The following is a 17,821-nucleotide window of genomic DNA, read 5'->3' as shown; positions in this document are numbered from 1 at the left end:
ATAATGATTTTCAACTATGTTTTGGATTCTGAATACTGAAAACGAATGCACAGCCAATCATTTGAACATTCTGTACAGGGACAATGCTTAGTCTCTGTGAGCTGTGTTTTCTGTGTTACTTGAGCTTCAAATATGTGTGTTTCAAGTTTACAGTCATTAAAGGATACCCAAAGATACACTTAACAAGTCGTTAGCTGTTAGTATTGCTAACTGCTAAAATATAAGTTTATTGCTACATCTGGTCAGTGACATATTTGCTTATTCTGACACATTAACCATGGACATATATACATTTTGTCCCTAAATACATCTTTAACCAACCATGCATTTCTTGAACACTTGAGTCAGTAAATTCACCAAAATAGTCCATTATAATGACCTTATCGTACTAGAAAATGCATATTGTTAGAACAATAGAGTTAGAGCTTATTTTTTCCTTACTATTCTTGAATAAAATTGTAATAATTCTTAGTCACTTTGGTGTTTGCCATGCTAGAACATGATATAGTTGCTCAGTTTTACTCAGGAAATGTATAGACTAGTACTAGCGTCTTTCCCTCACACATGTGAGTCATTTTCCCCCCACAGTGTTCATTTCCCACACTACCCCAGTGCTCATCTGACTCACGCACACTCTCCACCTCCTGAGTCAAACGTTCACTTCATTCTTTCTCACAGCCTGTTCCTCTGGAAACTCCATGTAGTATGCACCATTCACAGCCTTCATTTGCTCAGCCAAGAAAAAGAGTATCAGACAGTTGGACACAATCCCTGTTTTTAAACTAATCCATGAAGCTCAATTTAACCAGGCCATAAACTTAAAAAAAAAAAAAAAAGCAAAATACAAAACCAAAAAGCAAACAAACAAACAAAAAACCCAACCCTAAACAAAAACAAACAAAACTAAACAAAAACAAACCTTTTTCATTGGTCATACGAAGTAAATAATTATGTAATGATGCTTACCAGTGGCTTATTTGTTTTGTTTTGTTCTTCGAGACAGGGTTTCTCTGTGTAGCCCTGGCTTCCCTGGACTCACTGGCTTCACACTCACAGAGGTCTGCCTGTCTCTGCCTCCTCCAGTGCTGGGATTCCAGGCGTGCGCCACCACTCCTGCCTCTAATAGCTAATTCTTAAAGTAAAAGTACGCATCTTTTAAGTGTTCAGTAACAATTTTAGCCTCTTCTCTGCTTTAGTAATGATGTGTTTTGATGTTCCCTTTAGGGTGTTTTCCTCCTAATCTTTTTGTTTGTTTGTTTTTAAGATAAACACTGCCCTTAGTATTGCTTGAATCACTGATTAAAGGAAGTGTGTAAGTATGGGAGACAGAAGAGCAGGAAATTCTTGTTTTCTTCAGCTCTTAGTTATTTCTGTTTAGCTTGGTGGAGGAGGACTACTCTGGAATACAGGAACTTCATCAGTGGAGGGTGCACCCTCAGCTAGGAGAGCCAGACTGTACTGAATATTTCTGTGTACAATCCTATTGTTTACAAGGTGCGTCAGTTTTATTCTAGTGGAAATGTGCTTTCTCTTTAGTGCTTCCATAGTGAATTGAAGGGAATCCAGTGCTTTTTGTTACTAAGAGCCAGGCATGACAGTAGATGCATACAAATTTGCTAAAAAGTAGTTTGTCATAACTTGTTCTGTCAGAGCTATGAATGCTCAATTCTATTTGTTTTTTGTTTTTTGTTTTTTGCTTTTTTTTGGAGATAATATTCATGAAATTCAGGCACGTTTTTAACCATTGTTGCAAATTTTATATGATCTGAAAAGAGTATAGGACAGCTGAATATTTTCTTTCCTGATTCCAGTGAGTACAGAGAATGACAATAGAATGTAGTAATATTCTTAAGGCCCAGGGTGGAGCATGTTCCAATCCCATTAAAATGTTCTATCTCTTAAAACCACAAATACTTTAAATATTTAAGTTTATTAAGTTTACAACAAGCATAAAAGATATTTTCTCGTAGGATATCAAGCCATGGACAATGACTTCTTAGATTACAGATGGGACACCAGTAACATAACATAAATTAAGAAATCTTTGTAAATATAATGTGTTGTTAATCTCTGCTATAATCTTCAGTGTTACTAAAAATTACATTTTAAAAGATAATGCTACATGACAGATAATAAAACATTTATGACTAAATAAATAAAATGAAATACATTTTTAATGATTTTGCTTTAAACATTGTTAACAAAGTAACTTTTACTCTAGAATTATAGGACTTACACTCATATATTGACTTCCATTCTCTCACTCTGTCCTACCAAAAATTCAGGAGAAGGTTTACAATAAATCAGAGAGGGAAGGCAGAATTTTGTCTTCCAATAAATCTCTCTTCCTAGATATAAATACCTAAAGATGACTATTCCTACCCTGTGAAATGTGATAACCAGGGAAGAAATAGAACTTTCCGAATAAACGGGCACACAGCCTGTTCTTAAGAGTGATTGGTACTTAGGTAGGGAACGAAGAACCTCTGGAAACAGGCAGATGTGTTTTGCCTGCAGTTGTCTCCAGGTGGGAGGAGACATGCCGCTATCACCCTGAGAAGGGAACTGAGAACTCCAGATCCGCAGCTTCCCACGCAGAAGGGTGCAGGCCCATTCCATTCAAGAGCTGCTGCGCATTCTCTCATTTTCTGCCGAGGAAAACGAGCATCTCATGTGAGAATACGTTTTCAACAAATCATTTACCAGGCAGCAAGTAAAATTTGAGATGAATCATGTGCATTTGGATTTCCTACAGACTATTCAGAGAATCCACAGTTCATTAAAGTTGGGACTTTTTTTTTAAAACAACATTCATGTTTCTTACTTAGGTAATAATAATAACATTAATAAACAACTTGTAGTTAGGATTGCCTTCTGAAATGTCTATAGATGTTTGTTAACAAAATAAACAAATTTCAATTAGCTTTTTAAAATGTATTATTGGTAGGGGTTGTTATGGATACTTGTTAAGCAACTGACACAAATGCTACAGTTTTATTTTCTAAAATTAGAATTTATAAACATAAGTTTTCAAGTGTGGCACAGTGGAGTTGATTATCTTTGTAAATGGTGGGAAAGAGGAAAGAGAAAGAAAATATTGATTGGCAACAATGATACTTTACTGTCTGGCTCTGATTATAAGGCAATTTTTTAAAAGTATATCTTGAGTAGATTCTGTTATTTATCATGGGAAAAATCTGTGATATTCTGATATTTAATAACATTTTATGTGTCCATTCCTGACCTATAATTATACTGTCTGTAAAATTTTAATTGTTACTTCATTGCAGGTCCATTACAACCATCACTTGTTTATGATTGAAAGATGTTAAAAATTACTCCTTGATCTTAATAATTTCTGCTGCTAGCACGTTATTAACAAAATAACATGTTTTCTTCCTGTAGACTCAATGTGTATTACAGATTACAGTGTTTGGAAAAATGACAATGACAGGAAATGTACAGGGATGTGCTCATTAAAGTACACAAAAACACAAGACAAAAGGGCCTGCAGAATTTGAAAGAGCATCCCTATGTGGGGGCTGTGAGACAGTCTTAGATGTGTGCTTGACGATAAGGAATCTTCAGAAGGAACAGGAAGGGAATGTCCAAACTGTGGGAGATCTGAAAGAAATACACCACAGTGCTTGCTGTTTCACTGTTCTTCCATGACTTCTGTTAGAGAGGATTGCACCAATTCCCCCTCATAGTTGCCAGAACACAGAAGCCTTCTGGCTTGTGCCACGAGTTCATCTTATAACAGATGTGCCACCTTGTTGCTAAAGTTAATTTTGCCAGCTTCCTTCTATACTCATTTTTAGCTCTCTCAAATGCTTATTAAAGAAAATTTGTATGTGACTAAATAGCAGAAACATGACTCAGGAAGCAGATTCTCAGTGTTTTTGAAACAGGGTACCAAAAAACACGAAAGTAGAAGAAAAATATAAGACAAGACAGAGCGGCCTTCTGTCACACACTGGCAGGGCAAGCAAACAGGAGAGTGAAACTCTGGTGTCCATCTTGTTTGAGACTGAACTGAGATCATTTCCCCAGACCTGAATTAGGACTTGGCTTTAGGGATCTTAGTTCTTCAGCTAAGGGTGTTGCATATTCCCATCAGTCATCGCCCAGTGAGCTATACCCAAACCCCCTTTTCATATGAATATTTGAATGGGGCAACACATAGTATTGAACCTCATATCCTTATAATATTGTTTTCTTCTATATATCATTGTTCAGAACTAACACAAATTTTGTTTATTATTTATTTTATTTATGATTTATTTTTGTTCTGAGACAGATTCTCACTCCAGGCTGCCCTGGAACTCACCTGGAGACTAAGCTGGTTCCTAAAAATGATGAGGTCACAGCCACTACTAAATTCTTATTCTTTCCTCCACCATTGACGTGGTTCCTGTGTGACAGTAATGCATAAGACTTTTTCTTGTTCTCTTTTTCAAATGTACTGAGTTGTCCCTGTTAGACCCTTCTAGGGACTAGCCATTATGCTCTGATGGAATAAATGACAGGAAGAAATGTTCTTCTTCACCACCATCAACGGTTCTCTCGAACCCAAGAAATGAGCCTGACAAGGTCTTGGGTCTTGGTGGCTCTGGTTACACTTTGACTCACAGACCTACTTATTCCTTAGGACAAATCATTTTCACAAATGAACATCTTTCAAATGAGTTATCCTGTAAAAATAAATTAAAACTACTCCTCCTCTTCTCCTTTCTCTCTCGCCCTCCCTCCCTTTTCTCCTTCACCCATGCCAGAATGTACAAACCCAGAGACATAGCAATCAGCTTACAACCTGTCTATACCTAAATCCCTCATTTGTTTTAATGTAGAATTATATTTAATAATAAACTTATATTTTATATTTTATCCTTAGGAAGCTTCTCAGGGCTTTAAAAAACCAAGTGGAACATATTTAATGCTTTCTAAACTCCAACTTAAAATAGTGTGAATCTGGCTTTTATATCTCTGTCTATGGAGATCTCAGAGAACGCTACTCTATTGAAATTTTGCTAATAATCAATTAGTGTACATTGTCCACATTATCCTTAACAAAATACACCTCAAATATAATCACTTATATTCTTGCATATTTTTCTTACCTCTAGGCTCTCTAAAATTTTACAGATTTTTATTTTAACTTGACTTAGCAAACCTATATCCTTATTTTTTAACTTAGCAAAACTCTTTTCTTAGTTTTTCCAACAAAACTATATTATTTTTTCCAACTGTTTTAAAATACTCATTTCATTGCTGACAAATTACACAGTTAATGTAGATGCTAGATAGATAAATTTTGAGACGTGTACTTTTTACACAGAGAGACACACGAGAATAATTAGGCCCAACTAACTTTTAGTACAGTTTCTCTGCCTTAATGTATATAATTGCTGAAGGTTTGGCCAAGGTAAGAAGGTTTTCAATTCCAGGCTCAGCTATGTACCTGTGCATTACACATGCCCTGCAATGCAAAGCATTGTCTGGTCTCATCTTTCCGGAGCTCATGTCTGGTGTGTTAAGAGCGACCAACAAAGCATGTGGCTGTAGGTCCAGGGCACTGTGGAGATACGCTTTGCATTGAGAGAATGGGAAAAAGGTATTTTTCCTTATAGTACATGACCTAATAAATGAAACTGTCCCTTTTCCTAGAATTCCTTATTCTCCTCCTCATCTTACAAAGGGAGAAATATACCGTTAATTGAACTGAGTCTTATATTTAACATTTTTAGGGTAATTACCTTCCTTACAGGAGTTAGTTGTTTTTGTTTGTTTGTTTTGTTTTGTTTTGCTGTTAAGAGAAGAAATGATTCACTATAAAAATTCAACAAATTAAGCAGCTAGTTCTGCTTTTGAAACTTCAAACTTCAGGATTGAATTCAGCATTTCTAAGGACAGGGACACCCCACATCCCTTTGCTGCTTTCAAGGTCATGACTGGGATCAGACAGTCCCCATTTTTTGATACAATTAGAAGATAAAGACCTGTCAGTTCTCAGAGAGCTTAGCCCAGAGCTCCGAGCAGAAGTGGGTCAATCGCCCTGCTCTGTTATCTGTCTAATTAATGATGCATTTAGTTCTAGACTCATAAATCTACTCACCCGCTTCCCCAAACACCTTACATGTACAGAAATTCCCCTGCTAGGTATTACAATTTCCAAAAGGGTTCTGTGAGAATGGCCCTTAAAAATCTCAAAATAATATTTTTAAAATATATTGTCTTCCTCCATAATTACTTGTCACCACTCTTCTGCCTAACTACTAACCATGCCATTTGCCTGAGATCACTGTGTTAATTGTTATACTGAGGGAGAAATGGCTGCATTCTCTAAGCATGTGTTTGAACAGTAAAGAAGGAAAATGAATATTCATTTACTCCCAAGGATTGTGTGAGCACATATCTCCTACGTATTTCTGGTCTGAACCACTTGGGTACCACACACTGCTATTGCTTCTTACCCTGTTCCCTTTATGTTGCTGTTTGGCATTCATTTGTATGCAAGAGTCTGTTTACCAGCTTCCTGTTATTAATTATGGAAAACAAGTTTTTGTAGAATGTTAGGGACACTCCTGTAACTCCTGTCCAAACACTTCAGGCCACATAGCGACCATTCCCTTAATGTGTCCATAAAGCTGGAAGCTCAGTTGAAATACATCATTTCTTCTCCTACCCTGCAACTTCTGATCTCTCACTGAAATGAAAAGACAGAATCTGGAGAAAGCTTTCTCCCCTGTTAAGAGACAGAGAGATGTAAATTTACAAACAGGTTGTAAAATTTAGTTAAATTAGTAAAGAACTAAGAGACAAAAATTATTCTAATGTAAATCTACAAAGAGAAAAAAATACAGATTTGATGCTTGACATATTATTACAAAGTTTTTCTTATGGAGTCATCTGGTCTCTGTCTCTCTGTGTGTCTCTCGGTCTCTGTTCCTGTCTCTCTCATGCTGTCCCCTCCTTCTGCTCTCTCTCTCTAAAAGATAAACAAATATATTTGCATACATTAAAATCATAAAGAACTCAAAACATCTGGAAATTTTAGAAGCAAAGCAAAATAGTCAGGGAAGAAAAAAAAATCCATTTTTAAAATGCAGATGTTTAATTGTGCTGTCAGTTTTGTTACAAGGGAGTAAGAGCAGAAATAACCAGAAGCCACTGATGGAAAATTAAAATACTTTCAGGATCCTTCGCCAAGGTAAAAGCAGTGAAATTGGTAACACAGTATGGACAGGGCCTTTCTAGACTGAGGTCTGAGAGTGTTGCCATGTGTAATTTCATAAATTAGCCATTTCCAAACCTAAAAAAAAAAATAAATCTTTTTCATTAAAGCTCAATAGAAGTTTTTCATACTCCCCTTCCCTTTGGTCATCAACATCAGTCAGTTATTCGGGGTTTGGCTTTCATCAGTGACAAGCTCATTCCCCCACCCTTCGAGCCCCCTTTCTAAGACTCTGTGATAGTGCTGAGTGGCCAGAAATTACAGATGCAGGACAGCTGACAAATGACTGCCAGGCCCCTCCCCCAGGGCCTTGGCAGTCACAGTTCCTGCCAGAACACGCCTGAGCACAGCGCGCCTTCTAGACAAAGACACAAAGATTCCATTTTCTCAAGGAAAATAGATTTCATGTGTAAAACACTGGTGAGAAAAATTGAAAGCTGACACATATGTGCAGTCTCTGAGAGGCGGGGCTCAGTTGCTCTGAAGATTGAAATTTTGCTCAAATGCCTAAGAAATGTTATTTAACCTAAAAGTATTTTCAGTCTGTAAAAAACGACCTCCAATGGTAAGATATTTTATTTGCTGAAGTACGTGGTTAAGAAAGCAAAAGAATGAGCTTAGTAAAGAGATCCTCATCATAGACGACTGTTGGGTAATTAAACCTTATTGAATCAAAGGGTTTAGCAAGATAGTATTAAATTCCTGTGAGTATGTTTCTTGTGAAAAGAATCTCCTCCTAGCAGCCCCAGGATATCATTACTGGAGAGACAGCAAGTACTTTATTAGACATGAAACCTTGGCGTCTCAGTTTTGCCAAGCGTGCAGGTTTCTCGTGGGCCCAGAGCCCTAGCTTCCACAGCGAAGGCCATCTGCTGGGCCTCCCCATCATGCCAGGCAATTTGTAGGTGCAAAGGCCGGTTGGGAGACAAAGAAAGACTGTCTACTGAGAAAGATTCTGCTTTTCTTCCTGTCTGCCTGGACTCCCATCCCTGCTACTCAGAAGATGACTTTGGTGTTTGCAGAAAACTTAGTTTAATACACCTAAGAAAGTGAACCCTTAACAGGTTAAAACATAATTAATAGTAGCTGTCAGGGGTAATAGACCAAGAAATTGCACTGGGGATGTTTTAATTAAAAAAAAAAAAGTCGTACAACAAGTTTAAAAAGAAAACAAGCACATTTTGTACTTTCAAGGTATAAGAAAGTATATTCTTAAATTTCTTTAAAATATAAAAACATCAGAGTAAGAAGGGCAGAGAGACAGAGACAGACATAGAGAAAGAGAAAATACTTCAGAATCCAAAAAGAGGTATCATAATGAGAGGATAATGAGACTATTGGGTAAATATTTTTAAATTTTTATTTATTTATTCATATCCATTACAATTTATTTACTTTGTATCCCCTCTGCAGTCTTCTCCCTCATCTCCCCCTATGCCCTTTCTCTAGTCCCCTGATAGGGGAGGACCTCCTCCCCTTCTATCTGGCCTATCAGTTCTCATCAAGGCTGGCTGCATCATCTTTCTCTGTGGCTTGGCAAGGCTGTACCCCCTCCCACGAGGAGGTAAATCTTAAGACTGAAAATATTTTATATAACCTCTTTATTCACAAAAATACCCATTTCAGGACGCTGTAGGGATCATATTCAGTCTGGGGAGAATACTAGCCTTTTAAAGGATAGTTTTAATACTAGCAAAATTGATATTTCACATGTGCTATTAAAATACCCTGCCTGAGTGTAAATATACTTGTCAGAAACAAACAGCAGTTTGGTTGGAAGCATAGTTTTTATTCTCAGTGCAGCCACCTTGCAATCTTACTTAGAGACCATCTCAGTTCTCCTGCCCAGAATATAAAGAATTTTGCAAGTTGTAACTAACTTTCAGAGAGTAATCCCTGAAGGAAACTCTCTGTTCTAAATGTTTAAGTGCTGAGGGGAAGGCTGTGACACATTGTGTGAAAGACTTAGATGTACAGTATGCTAGGCAGTTCTAGCTCGCTCCTGCGTTCGTCGACACACCCAGTCTACGGCTCTGTGTTGAGAACACTGCCGCACAATGCATAGTATTTCCACATTCTGCAACCTGACGTTTAAAGTGTCTTAGACTATACACCACACGTTTCCTCATTCATACTGACTTTGTCTTCTCTTGACCATTACCCTACTAATGGTACTGGATCCTGTAGTGACACAGTCTGAAGTAAAGTGGCATAATGGGAAACTTGCAGTTAGAAAGCCAGCCTCTTCAGCCCCTCCCCATGCCCGGGGGCCTCTGCCAGGAGGACATGCAGAGGGGTCACTGCTCTGCCTCCCACTGCCAGCCAGCAGGGTCATTCTCCTCTCTTTAGCTACATCCTAAGAGGCCCCAGAGCTCAGCTCAAGAAGACAGTGAAAACAGGCCATCCCAGGAAGAAGACAAGCTGTGAGGTTTAAAAAAAATCATTGAAGAAAGTCAACCACAGTTTTTAGAAATAAAAATAATAGAAATACATTTAAAGAAAAAAAAAAAAAACATACCCTAAGTAAACCCAGTAAGTCAAAATTAAAAAACTTTTTTTTTTTTTTTTTTTTTTTTTTTTGGTTTGGAGGATTCTGTTTTCTTTTTTGTCTTTTCTAATTTGCTAGAATTCTGTAATTCAATATGGAAAGCACATTCAAATCACATTATTGAATCACAGCATTTTTTTTCCTTAGAACTTAAAACTTGAACAATGACCACAGGATGAAAGAACAGTATAAAAATAGCATGCTATCACTAGGTAAGCTTGTATCTTCAGAAAAATGAGATGATAAAAAACAAAACTAATATGTTTAAGATATTTTAGAATACAAGTAGATGTTGTTGATAATTGAAACATTTAAAAATATTTTAATGCTCTTGGTATAGAAAATAAATTCCAGAGAAAACTAATCTTTAAAATTGATTCATAGGCTGGAGGTAGCTAAAATCCTGAGCTTGGCTCTACCAGGGCCTCTTGTTATTGGAAAAGCTATATTTATGGCAGTCGAGAATTTCAATGATCTCTGGTGCCAAAGTTAATCATGAAGCTGGCAACATGCAGCATAGCAAAAGCAGGCAATCCCTGTGAGGTGCTGGGTGGGAAGTCACCCCTTTAAAAGGGTAAGACAACACTGTGGATAATCTGCTTGACCTGGCCTGAGTTCAAAAGAAGGTCTTTTTTATTTTTGTTTTGCATAGGCTCTGGACACAAGGGCCAGCAAATCCATGAAGGAGACTGAAGGGCAGCTCCATCTGCATGTTCAGTGGCAGTCGGGCAGGAGCCGCAGCAATGAACACATCTCTGAGGAACTTAAAAAGGTTGGTTTGTTGTACCCTAAAATTAGAAATTGACTAAGGTATGTCATTTCTTTGAGCTCACTGGAAACACTTTGTTCTTTCTCTGACAGAGAGTTTCCTCTCTCTTTTTGTCCTGTGTCTCTATGCACAAGCCCCAACATTTGTGTTTCTGTCTTCCTCTCTCTCTCTCTTTCTGTTTCTCACATCTTCCCTCCCCTTTCTCCTCCCTCTTCTTGCTCTGGTTAGCAGATGTCTTTTATAATTTATGTTGTTTGCTGTCCTTTCATTACATCTAAGCTGCTTCACTTAGGCAAGCCAGCAGCCAGAGCACCTAAGCACACAGGAGGAGAGTGGTCGCAAGCGCTGCTCCCACTGTCTCATCAGGGCAGCTGTAATAAGCATCCTGGTGCCGCTGAACGCAGAGCTGCATTCAAATAACAGCTTTCATCTTCACTCTTTTTAAATATAAAAGTAACCCTTGGAGCCCTTTGAAGGACACAACCAAACAACGTACACAAGGAAATACATCAGCAAGGCTTTGAAAAACATGTTTGTGTAAAATCTGTAAAGCATTGTACTATTTTTATCAAGAAAGTCATCTAGGTAAATGGTGGCTTTTAATAAGACACATGACAATCTCAATTATGAGGGTCATTACTACGAGTTCTCTGTGCTATTTTATGTTCCCAGCAGGGTGATTTCTCTCTCTCTCTCTCTCTCATTCTTACATCAAAATTCTCAGAACTGTCTACAATTTTCTGTGTATAATACATTCCCAAAGCTATAATAGTTTTTGCTTTGTTTGCTGGTTTGTTTGGTTTTAGTAAAACCACCCCTCCACACCTGGAACCAACCAACCAAACAAACAAACAACAACAACAACAACAACAACAACAAAAAAAAAACTTGTGTTAAGTCGGCAGAGAGACTGCAGCTAGAGGGTTATAGGTGAACTAGAGGGATGAAATGAAAGGTTGAAGGCTATAATTTCTGCTTCTGTGGTGGCAACAAAATCAACTGCCAGAGTAACGTGGCTGAAGACATGGCTACTGGAGCCTAAAGCCTGGAAGAGCAGACGGCCCCGGTGGTGGTAAGTCAGACCGCACCATTTCAGAATGTACTACGTGGCATGGTGGGGAGTTCTCACCACGCTTTACCCACAAAGTGCCCGTGGCCCAATACCTGCGACCCCACTTCACAGTTGATTGGATCCCAGTTATTGACAGGTGCATACTTGATTTTCCATCCTCCTGTTTCCTTACTTTAAAGCAAAACAAAGCAAAAACAGCAGTTACCAGCCCCCAGACTTACATTCCATGATGAGATCTCCTAGAAAACAAAAATAAAACATAAAAAAATTAAAAATCAAAGCACATTTTTTCAAAGACACTGCATCTAAAAGACTCCTCAGTGGACCAGAGGCACATACGCTGGACGTACTGGTGGACACTGTAATTCTCAGTTCATAATTTAGCAATATCCTTGGTTTCATAGACTCTAACACAATTATATAAATGCTGGAAAGTGTAGAAACTGTACATTGTAACTCATATCATCAGGTGGAAAGCAGGCAGTCCTTAAGGTACCTCCTATGACATCGAACTAGCCTGAAAGGGCCATCAATTTAATTACATATTTGCACATGTATACATCAAGAAAACACACACTTAGAGAGAAAGCTGTAGAAATGTTTGAGGAGAAACATACTTATCAAAATATATATACAGCACATAGGAATTACTGTCCAACTTAAACAAGAGTGTATGTTTAAATTGCCCGAGGATATTGTTCACACAGCAAACTGATTTCAGGCTTTTATCTTCTGACATCTATATACACATGAAACTCAACAAAATTCTACTCATAATTGAATATTTTCTTTTGGACACATATGCAGCTTCAATTTGTTTGTTTTTTTTCTGTTCTGTTCTGATGGTTTTTGCTCACATTGATTGCTCAGGAGGATACTCAGAAGAAAGGAAGGTAAGTTAGTACGTAAATTGTATTAGAACTTTGGGAATTCTTTTCTCGTTTCAGCATTGTGTTTTGTTTTGTCTTTTTAAGCTGGGTGAGATGAAAGCCCATTTTCTCATTTATGAATATCCCCATGAGAACTGGCAGCTGTGGGAATAAGGAGGAGAAGCATGACAAACAAACCAGTACATCCTACCTTTAGAAGCATTGTTAGGATTCTGTAGGAAATATAATTTATTCTGAAAGATATGATTGCCATAATGCTTAAAAACAAGATATTAAATATATACCAATAAATATTTATGTACATTCTAGTTTTGAAAATTTTTGTTGATTTTTGAGACGATGTCTTATTCTGGAGCCTAGGTTGGCTAAAAACTCAAGGTCATCCCCCCTCTCTCTCTTCAGAGTGTTAAGACTGTAAACATCAGTCTCAGCATCTGCTTTAATACCCTGCAGGGCAGAGCCTTTCAGAGTCCCTCTGTGGCAGGCTCCTGACTTGTTCCCTGTTTTCTCCTTCTTCTGATGTCCATCCTCTTTGGAAAGGCAGGAGTTTTAAGTTTTGGTTAGTTTCCTCTTCTTTATGGCTGGTGCATTTTCTTTTTTTTAAATATTAGTTATAGTTTATTAACTTTGTATCCCAGCTGTATCCCACTCCCTCATTCTCTCCCAATCCCACCCTCCCTCCCTCCCTCATCTCTCCCTGTCCCTTTCCAAGTCCACTTATAGGGGAGGACCTCCTTCCCTTTCATCTGACCCTGGTTTATCCAGGTATCTTCAGGACTGGCTGCAAAGTCCTCCTCTGAGGCCTAGTAGGGCTGCTCCTCCCTTGCAGGAGGGGGGCGTCAAAGAGCCCACCATTGAGTTCATGTCAGAAATAGTCCCTGTTCCCCTTACTAGGGTACCCACTTGAATACTGAGCTACCATGGGCTACATCCGAGCAGAGGTGCTAAGTTATATATACATGGTCCTTGGTTGAAAAAATAGTCTCATAAAAGACCCCTATGCCCAGATATATTGGGCAGAGTGCAGAGAATCTTATGAAAGAAGCGGGAAATAGTAAGACCAGGAGAGGACAGGAGTTCCACAAGGAGAGCAACAGAACCAAAAAATCTGGGCATGGGGTCTTTTCCGAGACTGATACTAAAACCAAGGATCATGCATGGAGATAACCTAGAACCCCTGCACAGATGTACCTGATGGCAGTTTAGTGTCCAAGTGGGTTCCATAGTAATGGGAACAGGGACTGTCTCTGAAATGAACTGATTGGCCTGCTCTTTGATCACCTCCTCCTGAGAGGGGAACAGTCTTACCAGGCCACAGAGGAAGACAATGCAGCCACTCCTGATGAGACCTAATAGGATCAGAAGGAAGGAAAGGAAGACCTCCCTTTTCAGTGGATGTGGGGAGGGGCATGTGTGGAGAAGGAGGAGAGAGGATCGGGAGGGGAGGAGGGAGGGTACTACAGGGGTTATACAAAGTAAATAAAGTGTAATTAATAAAAAATAATAAAATAATTTTTAAAAAGATTGTATACATTAGTCACCATCCTTGACTTAAATTTTTAATTATACCCCTTAATGAATTTTCTAGCATTCTTATGAAAATTATTTCTTTAGAAAGAAAAATGTAATTTTGAATCAGCACACAAAAGTGTGTAGTTTTTAAAATTAGGCAAGTAGTATGTCTTAATTCCAAAAAGCTTGCCACACTATATTTTGGTTAAGAAGTCAAGCCGAAGGTGTTTTTAAGAATTCAGGGTGTTATGCTTCTACAGATGTTTTGATTGACATGTCTTAAAGATGGCTGTGTCTTCAGTGAAACATGAATATTTTTATGAAATAATAGTCTCTGAGTGGTTCTCCACCAGCAAATGCTATTAGCTGTTCATGCAGGCAGACATCTCACAAACTGAGGCTGCATCTAAGTAAAACAGAAATTCTATAGTCACATGCTTTAAAAAAAGAATTAAACCAGAGTTTCTCTAGTATTAATTTTATGTACTAAAATTATGCTGTATAGTGAATGGCATCTCTAGTCGGGAGATTTGGGAACAGCTATGGGAGGGTCCAATTATATGCATGAGAATGAATTCCAGGGCTATTGGGAGTTAGTAAAGGCACACGGAGAGGTGAAGACAGACCACTGTCCATTTCATTTAGAAACTGGGCTGTACAGTTTAGCCCATACTTCTGAATTGAGAAACTGTAGGGAGATAAAGAATCTTACTCCCCTATCAAAGTGATCACACACAATCCTACGCAGCATCTTGCTTTTCCCAAGAAGATGACGAGCAAAGCTGTACGCTCACCTGGGGCATGAGATATATAACTCAGAATCTCGGCACAGAACAAAACCTTCAGTGCAGACTCCCTGCCAATCTAAACCAATTAGCTATATTTTCTGCATTGGGGTGGAAACTCTTTGGAGGCCTTGGAAATTAGAGTGGAGCTTTGAGTAGAAAGGAGGGAATTTCACTCCTCTCATGGGGCCATGCCACTGTGATGGAGGCTCTCATTTCCCATGTGGGTAACAGAAATTATAGTAACTATGGCCAGTTTATATTGAGTGAAGAGTATGTTATTTTTCTCTAGGTCAGGGTCACTCATCCTGACCTCTACTGTTATTTTAATCCAGATAATTCTGTTTATGGGGAGATTCCTCAGCTCTGGCTCCTGCCTGCTGGGCATAGTTCCACCCTCCTCGCATTCATACAGACCCAAAGGTCCTTCTGAGACAAGCTCTCCCTGGCTGAGAGCTACCTGCTCAGATATTTTGGGTTTCTTCTTTGATCTATACATAAAATGAGTTATATCAGATCTTCACAATGACTTTAATAGAATTTTTATATGTCCAGCAGTTTTCTGAACAGCTATGACACAAATGTCCCTGCAAGACAGTATTTTATCTGTTTATGTAAAACTGTTAGTCCAGCTGTGCGTTCATCACCTGCATTACTCACTTGATGACATATGACCATTAAAGGTCAGCGAGTATGGGCTAATACTTAGTGCTTTATTTAAAACTATTCAAAGTACCCAGCTAGGCTGAAATAAAATATGCATCTTCATTTGGAAATGAAATACTTTCCTCATATATTATCATTAAATATAGTAATATGTTTTCATAACACAGTTTTTGACAATGGAAATAATTGGAATGATTTGTGTGAAACTGAAATTACAAACATGGTCCTAATTGTGCTTTGTCATCAGTTTGGGATTTATCCAATTACTAAACAGCTTTCTTGGGAACGCACATAAAATAGTGAACAATGAAGAAAATTTAAAGAGATCATGTAGGACCATTAGGGAAATGGATTGATAATCTTGGTCCTTTCTAACTAATAAGGAGGTGGGAGAGAAATTACAAACTTGCTTCTTTCTATATATGCATGCGTGTGTTTGTATACTGGCAGAGGTTTTGACTGGCAAAAACATAAAAATGTAATATTCACATAGAAACTAAGAAGATGAATCATCAAAAGAAAATGATCTTTGATGACAGGGAAAAAAGTCTATGGTCTTAATTTGTTCTTTTCAAAAATTAGTTAACATTACCAAGATGCTATATCTTAGTTTGAGCTCACATGAACAAAAATATTACAAGAGTAATCTGGGTCTGTTACCTTACTAAGTGAGGTTATAATTGTCAAGTGAGTGAGTGTGCATGTGTGTGTGTACATGTATAATGTGTGGGTGCTGTGGCCTCCCGTTGTGCACCTGTGTGACAAAGCTGATTTTTCTCTTTGTTCATTTTAGTACTTGCCAACTTTTCTAAAGTTTTTGTAGTTTTCTGCTTTATGGCCTTTCCCAGGTGAGGTGAAGGCAGTAAATTCAAACTCAAATTCAAACCCTATGGGTACATAGGGTTACATAGATGATTATCCATTTCGTTTAGAAACTGGGCTGTGGACTTTAGCGGTGTTTTATGTGTGTGCAGTCTGAGATTTTACTGAGACACCCAGACCCATGTACAGTGAGATAGCCCTTAGCTATATGCTAAGGCAGGACCTTGACTCAAATCCATTCATGAGTTAACTGTAACATCACAGGACTTACAGATGTAGATCTGTAGTGTCAAGATTTAGACATGAAGTGGCATTATGACTCTACCACACTCTTTTCTTTATGAAGAGTCTATAATGATTGTGCTTTGTTTTGATATGTCACATAATTTGTTAAATTGCTGTGGGGTCTTTCCCTGGTAGTAACTAACATGATGTGAAATAAAAGGAATGCATTGATATGAGAACTTTTTGCCTGCCATTAGATGTCTCCTGATTAGAAAAAAAAAAATTATAGTGAATGAGTTCACATCAAAAAGAAATTACAATTTGGTTTAATGATGGACTGGGAAGCAGTTTCCAGCAACTTTGTTGCTAAAGGCACTATCTCAGACTTTTCTAGTCCGGAGTTCCCCAAAGTTTGGTGTTCCCAAAACTTCTCAAAATGTTTGTGAAAATATTGACTGCTCAGCTTTTCCCTAGAGTCTCTGCTTCAAGTGAAGCCCAATATCCTGCACGGATGACCAGTGGTCCAGACAGCCTGCACGGATGACCAGTGGTCCAGTGATAGCAGGGGACCACTGTTGTAGAGCTTTCCTGATGACACTCAGGGACCAGTTCTTAGTTTGAACTAAGGACTTTCTTTTTGTTAGAAATGCCAAAGACTGTGTTACTTCACTCAGGATGAGCTTTTCTAGTTCCATCTATTTGCCTGCAAATTTCATGATCTCCTTGTTTTTAATGGCTGAGTAGTATTTCATTGTGTAAATGTATCACAGAATCTTTATTCATTCTTCAGTTGAGGTACCTCTGTTTCCAGTTTCTGTCTATTACAAATAAAGCTGCTATGAACATGGTTGATCAAATGTCCTATGTTTCATGGTGGAACATCTTTCAGGTATATGCCCAGGAGTAATATAGCTGGATCTTGAAGTAGCACTAGTCCTGCTTTTCTGAGAAAGTGCCAGATAGATTTCCAAAGGGGTTGTAAAAGTTTATAATCCCACCAACAGTGACGAGGATTCCCCTTTCTCCAAATCCTTGCCACCATGTGTTGTCACTTGAGTTTTTGTTCTTGACTATTCTGACAGGTATGATATGGAATCTCAAAGTCATTTTTATTTGCATTTTCCTGATAACTACGTATGCTGAGTGTTTCTCTGCCATTCAAGATTCCTTTGTTGAGAATGGTTTAGCTCAGTATCCCATTTTTAATTGGAATTATTTGGTGTGTTGGTATTTATTTTATTTATTAATTTTTTAATAATCATATGTTTTGGACCCATGGTATATACTCACGTATAAGC

At 38.1% G+C, this 17,821-nt stretch overlaps 1 long non-coding RNA gene across 2 annotated transcripts in view; it reads left to right on the top strand.

The window, feature by feature from the left end:
* The window catches only part of LOC129689424 (uncharacterized), an 85,637-nt gene that overhangs the window by 22,672 nt on the left and 45,144 nt on the right, over positions 1–17,821 (top strand). For both annotated transcript variants that reach the window (XR_008722101.1, XR_008722100.1), the window contains exon 2: positions 10,435–10,554. This is a non-coding gene — a long non-coding RNA (uncharacterized LOC129689424). The remainder of the gene's footprint in view (positions 1–10,434; positions 10,555–17,821) is intronic.

The sequence above is a fragment of the Psammomys obesus genome, unplaced genomic scaffold (genome assembly GCF_907164565.1).
Source record: "Psammomys obesus unplaced genomic scaffold, mPsaObe1.curated_primary_1811, whole genome shotgun sequence".
In the NCBI taxonomy this organism is placed as follows: Eukaryota; Metazoa; Chordata; class Mammalia; order Rodentia; family Muridae; genus Psammomys; species Psammomys obesus.
Note: the sequence above shows the minus strand (reverse complement) of the source record. Positions and strands in the feature narration are given on the sequence as shown.